This window comes from Polyodon spathula, chromosome 3 (genome assembly GCF_017654505.1).
Source record: "Polyodon spathula isolate WHYD16114869_AA chromosome 3, ASM1765450v1, whole genome shotgun sequence".
Classification (NCBI taxonomy): domain Eukaryota; kingdom Metazoa; phylum Chordata; class Actinopteri; order Acipenseriformes; family Polyodontidae; genus Polyodon; species Polyodon spathula.
In genome coordinates, this window is record NC_054536.1 from 81,875,355 (window position 1) to 81,881,662 (window position 6,308).

Consider the following 6,308-nt stretch of genomic DNA (forward strand, 5'->3'; position numbering starts at 1 on the left):
CAAAAAAGATAAGGATTTATAGTTGACTTGATTTAAATAATGAAATATTACAGAATGTATATTGTATTGTAAGTATGGTATTGTTTTCTTAAAACTTGTATAATAAATACCATAGTTTACAACTTGTTGCCTTTTAATGTTTTTCTAAACCTCGTATGCATGCATACATAATATACTTATATAAATACATATGTCTTTAAAGTCAAGCTGACAAATAAAGTGTCTTCAAATGTAACCTCTGGGCTGCCTATACCCATTGCTGCTGTAAAGACAGCATCAGTTACCTTGCATTACACATGGTCTCTTGCACTGACTTGACTAGTAGAGTACAATAGTTGAATATTATTCATTTAGGGTAGGTTTTTAACCCCTAGAATCTATTGTTGTTTAAGTGGAGTGGCAGGTATGATTTTTTTTTTTTTTTTTAGTAGTCACCAATTGTTTTTTTTTATAATTTTTTCTCCCAATTTAGAATATCCAATTATTTTTTAATTAATGGAATAGCCTGCGCTCGAACCAGCAACATCCAGTCTATAGAGCACATTCAGCACTCCACGCGGAACACCTTCATGGTGCACCACTCGGGAGCTCTACTGTTAAAATGTTTTTAAAGACAGAATGTGGAAAACAGTCCAGGGCTTAACAAGTGTATACTGTATCAAGCAAAATGGTTTCAGTCCGCAAAACTCATGCGATAGAAAGAACAATATTTATTAAAACATAGACAAGATAATACTGTGTTACACATTTTTTTTTTGCCCATGCCCATAATTTAGTTTGCTGGTAGTGGAGAGGCTGACTGTAGGGAAGCCATGGGCCGGATAGCTGTCCTTCCCCATAGACAAAGCCAAAAACAGGAGGAGGATGTGACCTCTGCTGCACAACAGGTATGAATGGATTGAGATAAGATATAAAGCCCTTCTTGCCGATCACTGGGCATGTTGTTTATCGAATGATGAATGAGATACTTACCATTTGACTGACGAATGCCTGGTAATGGAGGTGCCTAACATGCTTGATGTTTACAATTTTAATCTACTTAAAAGTGAGTTCCCTGCCTGAACCACCACTTTGTTGAATTTCGGGGAGACCAATCAGTGTATCATTCACCATCTCTACATTTCCAAAGCAGTATTTTTAATGAAGAATGGAATCTCTTAAATGCTGAGAAGGCATTTTCAATTTAACACTAAATTTAGCCCAAACATCAATTTGACGATGCTTAGTGTTGCTTGCAGCAAATTAAAAAACAGCAATTAATTAATCATGTGTAATAGTGGCTTATGAAAAGTGAATTTACCTGAATTTACTGCACGATAGTGGTGACAGTATCTTAATGCCAAGCATCAAATCATTCATTAAAAAGGATTAATCTTGGGTAAATGTATATTTTATATTCTGTCAGTACTTCACTAAAAATTATAAATATTTTATTATCATTATAATTGACTGACCTCTGTGCATCTACTATGAACAGACAACTGAAAATGTTTTATAATATACTGTGAAAGTAAATACAACTGCATTGGTCTAGTTTACTAACACAAATAAGCACTCAGTGTGTGGTAATTTCCCACTGTGACCAGCAGAGGGGGTCAACAGCTTTCAAAGATGCTGTTCTTTTTTTAAAGGTAGCTGTGTGTAGTGGTAAATTACACTTCAAAGCACTATTATTTCTGTTTGTAGTTAACTAATTTTTACTACCAGAGGCCTAATCTAATTAAGATAGCTGTTTGGTGAGATGATGACATAACCTTACTCAAGGTCAAAAAGTAAAAATAAATAAATACAAAAAATGATTAATGTTTGATTTCAAATCAATCAATCAATGTTTCTAAAATAGTGCCTTTTGTGATAAATTGCCTCAAAGCGCTTTACAGATAAAAATAACAATACCCTTTTAAATCACATATATTAAAATAATAAAACGTGTATTTTTAATATTTAAAAAGCAGTGTCAAAAATGTGCATAATTTATATAAAAAAGAAAAATAAGATGATAAATCGTACCTTTAAAATACATACGCTAAATAAAAAAAATGTGTTTTTAATCTTACTTTATAAGTAAGGCCCTGTGTAAATCCCGATTTCACTGAATGCGTGGCCAATACGTGTTTTTTGTTAAGAAATAAAAATAAATAATTTCATAATTATTTGTATATCATACCAAAAAAAAAATCACATTATAAAACAGATTTAGAATGCTGCATGCTGATTGGTCCTTCAGTGTTCCAAGCCGCTATAATATCCAGCACAATATCACGATTAGGAACACAGGGATTGAAAACCAATGTATTAAAACATTTACTGAAATTGTAGATAAGCTTACAAGCTCATACGACCCCGATCGCAGTGATAGAAAGCCCTGTTTCACCCAGCCATGTCTGCACTGCAGAACCTAACATTGCAAAACTGGCCAAGCGGTATTTGTCTGTTGTCCATAATTCTGTGGCTGCCAAGCGAAGCATTTTGGCATATAGACAGGTTTTTACTGCGCAAAGGTAATCCATGACAGAGGAAAGATTGAACCAACTAATGATGCTGAACTTTAATTCAAAAATATTAACAGAAAGAACTGAAGATTTAATGAAATGTATATACTGTATGTTTGTGTTTACTGGAGTTTAGCTGTAAAATTTTCAAGCTTTAAAATAAAACAGTTCAATGTTCAAGTCATTTGTATTATTTTTTAATTTAGGCCACTGGACATCTATACTTTTAAGTGGGGATCAACACTATTGGACGGCTATACTTTAAAGTGGAGATCAGCACAATCTGCAAATGATGTCAAGGGAAGAATTCAAATTACTCATCTTTGCTGTTTAAAAAATAAATTAAAATATTTCTAAAAGTATCGTTCCTAATGTGTGGTTCGAATGAAAGAACTCAGAATAAACCCTTTTTTTTTAATGCAATCGATTTTAGAATTACCGTTCTCCAACCTCACCAACATTCTGCCAGGCATTTCTGCATTACTTCATTTCAAAGGGCTGAAAATATTGTATCCTTGTTTAATAAGAAGCAGCAATATTACCAATATTTACTGTAGTGCCACTTTCGTTTACCACCAGCATCTACAGGTAGATTTTTCCCTCCAGCACAGTGTCACAGTGTTGTGGAAAGTTACACACACACTAGTACTGTGCAACCAGATCAGAATTGAAGGCCTTGTACCCGAGTCTGGTCCCTTTTTTTATCCAGAAACAGCTGTCTAAAACTTTGCTTTGCTTTACAAGCGATTTTGGTTATTTTAATCATATAGAACTGCTGCATAACCTCTTCCCCATGCAAGTGTCAAAATTGCAGTTGACTTAAGAACATAAGAACATAAGAAAGTTTACAAACGAGAGGAGGCCATTCGGCCCATCTTGCTCGTTTGGTTGTTAGTAGCTTATTGATCCCAAAATCTCATCAAGCAGCTTCTTGAAGGATCCCAGGGTGTCAGCTTCAACAACATTACTGGGGAGTTGATTCCAGACCCTCACAATTCTCTGTGTAAAAAAGTGTCTCCTATTTTCTGTTCTGAATGCCCCTTTTTCTAAACTCCATTTGTGACCCCTGGTCCTTGTTTCTTTTTTCAGGCTGAAAAAGTCCCTTGGGTCGACACTGTCAATACCTTTTAGAATTTTGAATGCTTGAATTAGGTCGCCACGTAGTCTTCTTTGTTCAAGACTGAACAGATTCAATTATTTTAGCCTGTCTGCATATGACATGCCTTTTAAGCCCGGAATAATTCTGGTCGCTCTTCTTTGCACTCTTTCTAGAGCAGCAATATCTTTTTTATAGCGAGGTGACCAGAACTGCACACAATATTCAAGATGAGGTCTTACAAGTGCATTGTACAGTTTTAACATTACTTCCCTTGATTTAAATTCAACACTTTTCACAATGTATCCGAGTATCTTGTTAGCCTTTTTTATAGCTTCCCCACATTGTCTAGATGAAGACATTTCTGAGTCAACAAAAACTCCTAGGTCTTTTTCATAGATTCCTTCTCCAATTTCAATATCTCCCATATGATATTTATAATGTACATTTTTATTTCCTGCGTGCAGTACCTTACACTTTTCTCTATTAAATGTCATTTGCCATGTGTCTGCCCAGTTCTGAATCTTGTCTAGATCATTTTGAATGACCTTTGCTGCTGCAACAGTGTTTGCCACTCCTCCTACTTTTTGTGTCGTCTGCAAATTTAACAAGTTTGCTTACTATACCAGAATCTAAATCATTAATGTAGATTAGGAATAGCAGAGGACCTAATACTGATCCCTGTGGTACACCGCTGGTTACCACACTCCATTCTGAGGTTTTTCCTCTAATCAGTACTTTCTGTTTTCTACATGTTAACCACTCCCTAATCCATGTACATGTGTTTCCTTGAATCCCAACTGCGTTCAGTTTGAGAATTAATCTTTTGTGCGGGACTTTGTCAAAAGCTTTCTGGAAATCTAAATAAACCATGTCATATGCTTTGCAATTATCCATTATCGATGTTGCATCCTCAAAAAAATCAAGCAAGTTAGTTAGGCACGATCTCCCTTTCCTAAAACCATGTTGACTGTCTCCCAGTACCCTGTTACCATATAGGTAATTTTCCATTTTGGATCTTATTATAGTTTCCATAAGTTTGCATATAATAGAAGTCAGGCTTACTGGTCTGTAGTTACCTGGTTCAGTTTTGTTTCCCTTTTTGTGGATCGGTATTACGTTTGCAATTTTCCAGTCTGTCGGTACCACCCCTGTGTCAAGAGACTGCTGCATGATCTTGGTTAGCGGTTTGTAAATTACTTCTTTCATTTCTTTGAGTACTACTGGGAGGATCTCATCCGGCCCAGGGGATTTGTTTATTTTAAGAGCTCCTAGTCCCTTTAACACTTCTGCCTCAGTTATGCTAAAGTTATTTAAAACTGGATAGGAACTGGATGACATGTGGGGCATGTTGTCAGTATCTTCCTTTGTAAAAACTTGTGAAAAGTAATCATTTAACATATTTGCTATTTTTTTTTCTTCCTCTATGATTTTGCCATTTGTATCTCTTAAACATTTAATCTCCTCTTTGAATGTTCTCTTGCTGTTGTAATATTGGAAAAACATTTTGGAATTGGTTTTAGCTCCCTTAGCAATGTTCATTTCTATTTCTCTCTTGGCCTTTCTAACTTCCTTTTTGACTTGCATTTGCAGTTCTGTGTACTCTTTCTGTGTACTTTCTTTTTGGTCCTTTTTTAATGCTCTGTAAAGTGCCTTTTTTCGCTGAATATTTTTTTTAATTGATCTATTAAACCATTTTGGCAATTTAGTTTTACATTTAGATTTGTCTACTTTAGGGATATAATTGTTTTGCGCCTCTAGTACTACATTTTTGAAGAACAACCATCCTTCTTCTGTGGGTGTTTTCTCTATTTTACTCCAATCTACTTCTGTTAGTCTCTGTTTCATACCTTCATAGTTTGCTTTTCTAAAATTGTAAACCTTAGCTTTAGTCTTTACTTTTGAGGATTTAAAAAACACTTCAAATGAGACCATGTTGTGGTCTGAGTTTGCCAGTGGTTCTCTGACCTCTGTTTTAGTTATTCTATCTTCGTTATTTGAAAAGACTAAATCAAGGCATGCCTCCCCTCTAGTGGGTGCCTTCACAAATTGTGTTAGGAAGCAGTCATTTGTCATTTCCACCATTTCTATTTCATCCTTCGCGCTACCCATCGGGTTTTCCCATTTTATTTGGGGGAAGTTGAAATCCCCCATTAGTATGGCTTCTCCTTTGCTACACACATTTCTAATGTCATTGTATAACAGATTATTGTGCTCACCGTCTGAATCTGGCGGTCTATAGCATGCTCCTATTATTATGCCTTTTGAATTTTTGTCTGTTATTCTGACCCATATTGATTCGGTTTTATTTTCTTTGTCCAGGTTTAACACCTGGGCTTCAAGACTGTTTCTTATGTATAGCACTACCCCTCCTCCTCGTCTGTCCTGCCTGTCTTTCCTATACAGTGTATACCCACAAATATTATATTCGTCCCCATCACTCTCAGATAACCACGTTTCTGTAACACCTATCACATCATAGTTACCTGTTAGTGCAGTAGCTTCAAGTTCTAGAATTTTGTTTCTGATACTTCTAGCATTTAGATAAATACATTTAATGGTTGTCTTACCTGAGTTGTTGTTCTTGTTTTGATGCGGTCTCCCTTCTGTTTTTTTGTTGATTTCTCCCCCCTTCCTTTCTAGTTTAAATGCTTCCGAACCTGCTCGAGGATCTTTTCTCCAAGTAGACTAGTTCCCTTGTTATTTAAATGCAGTCCATC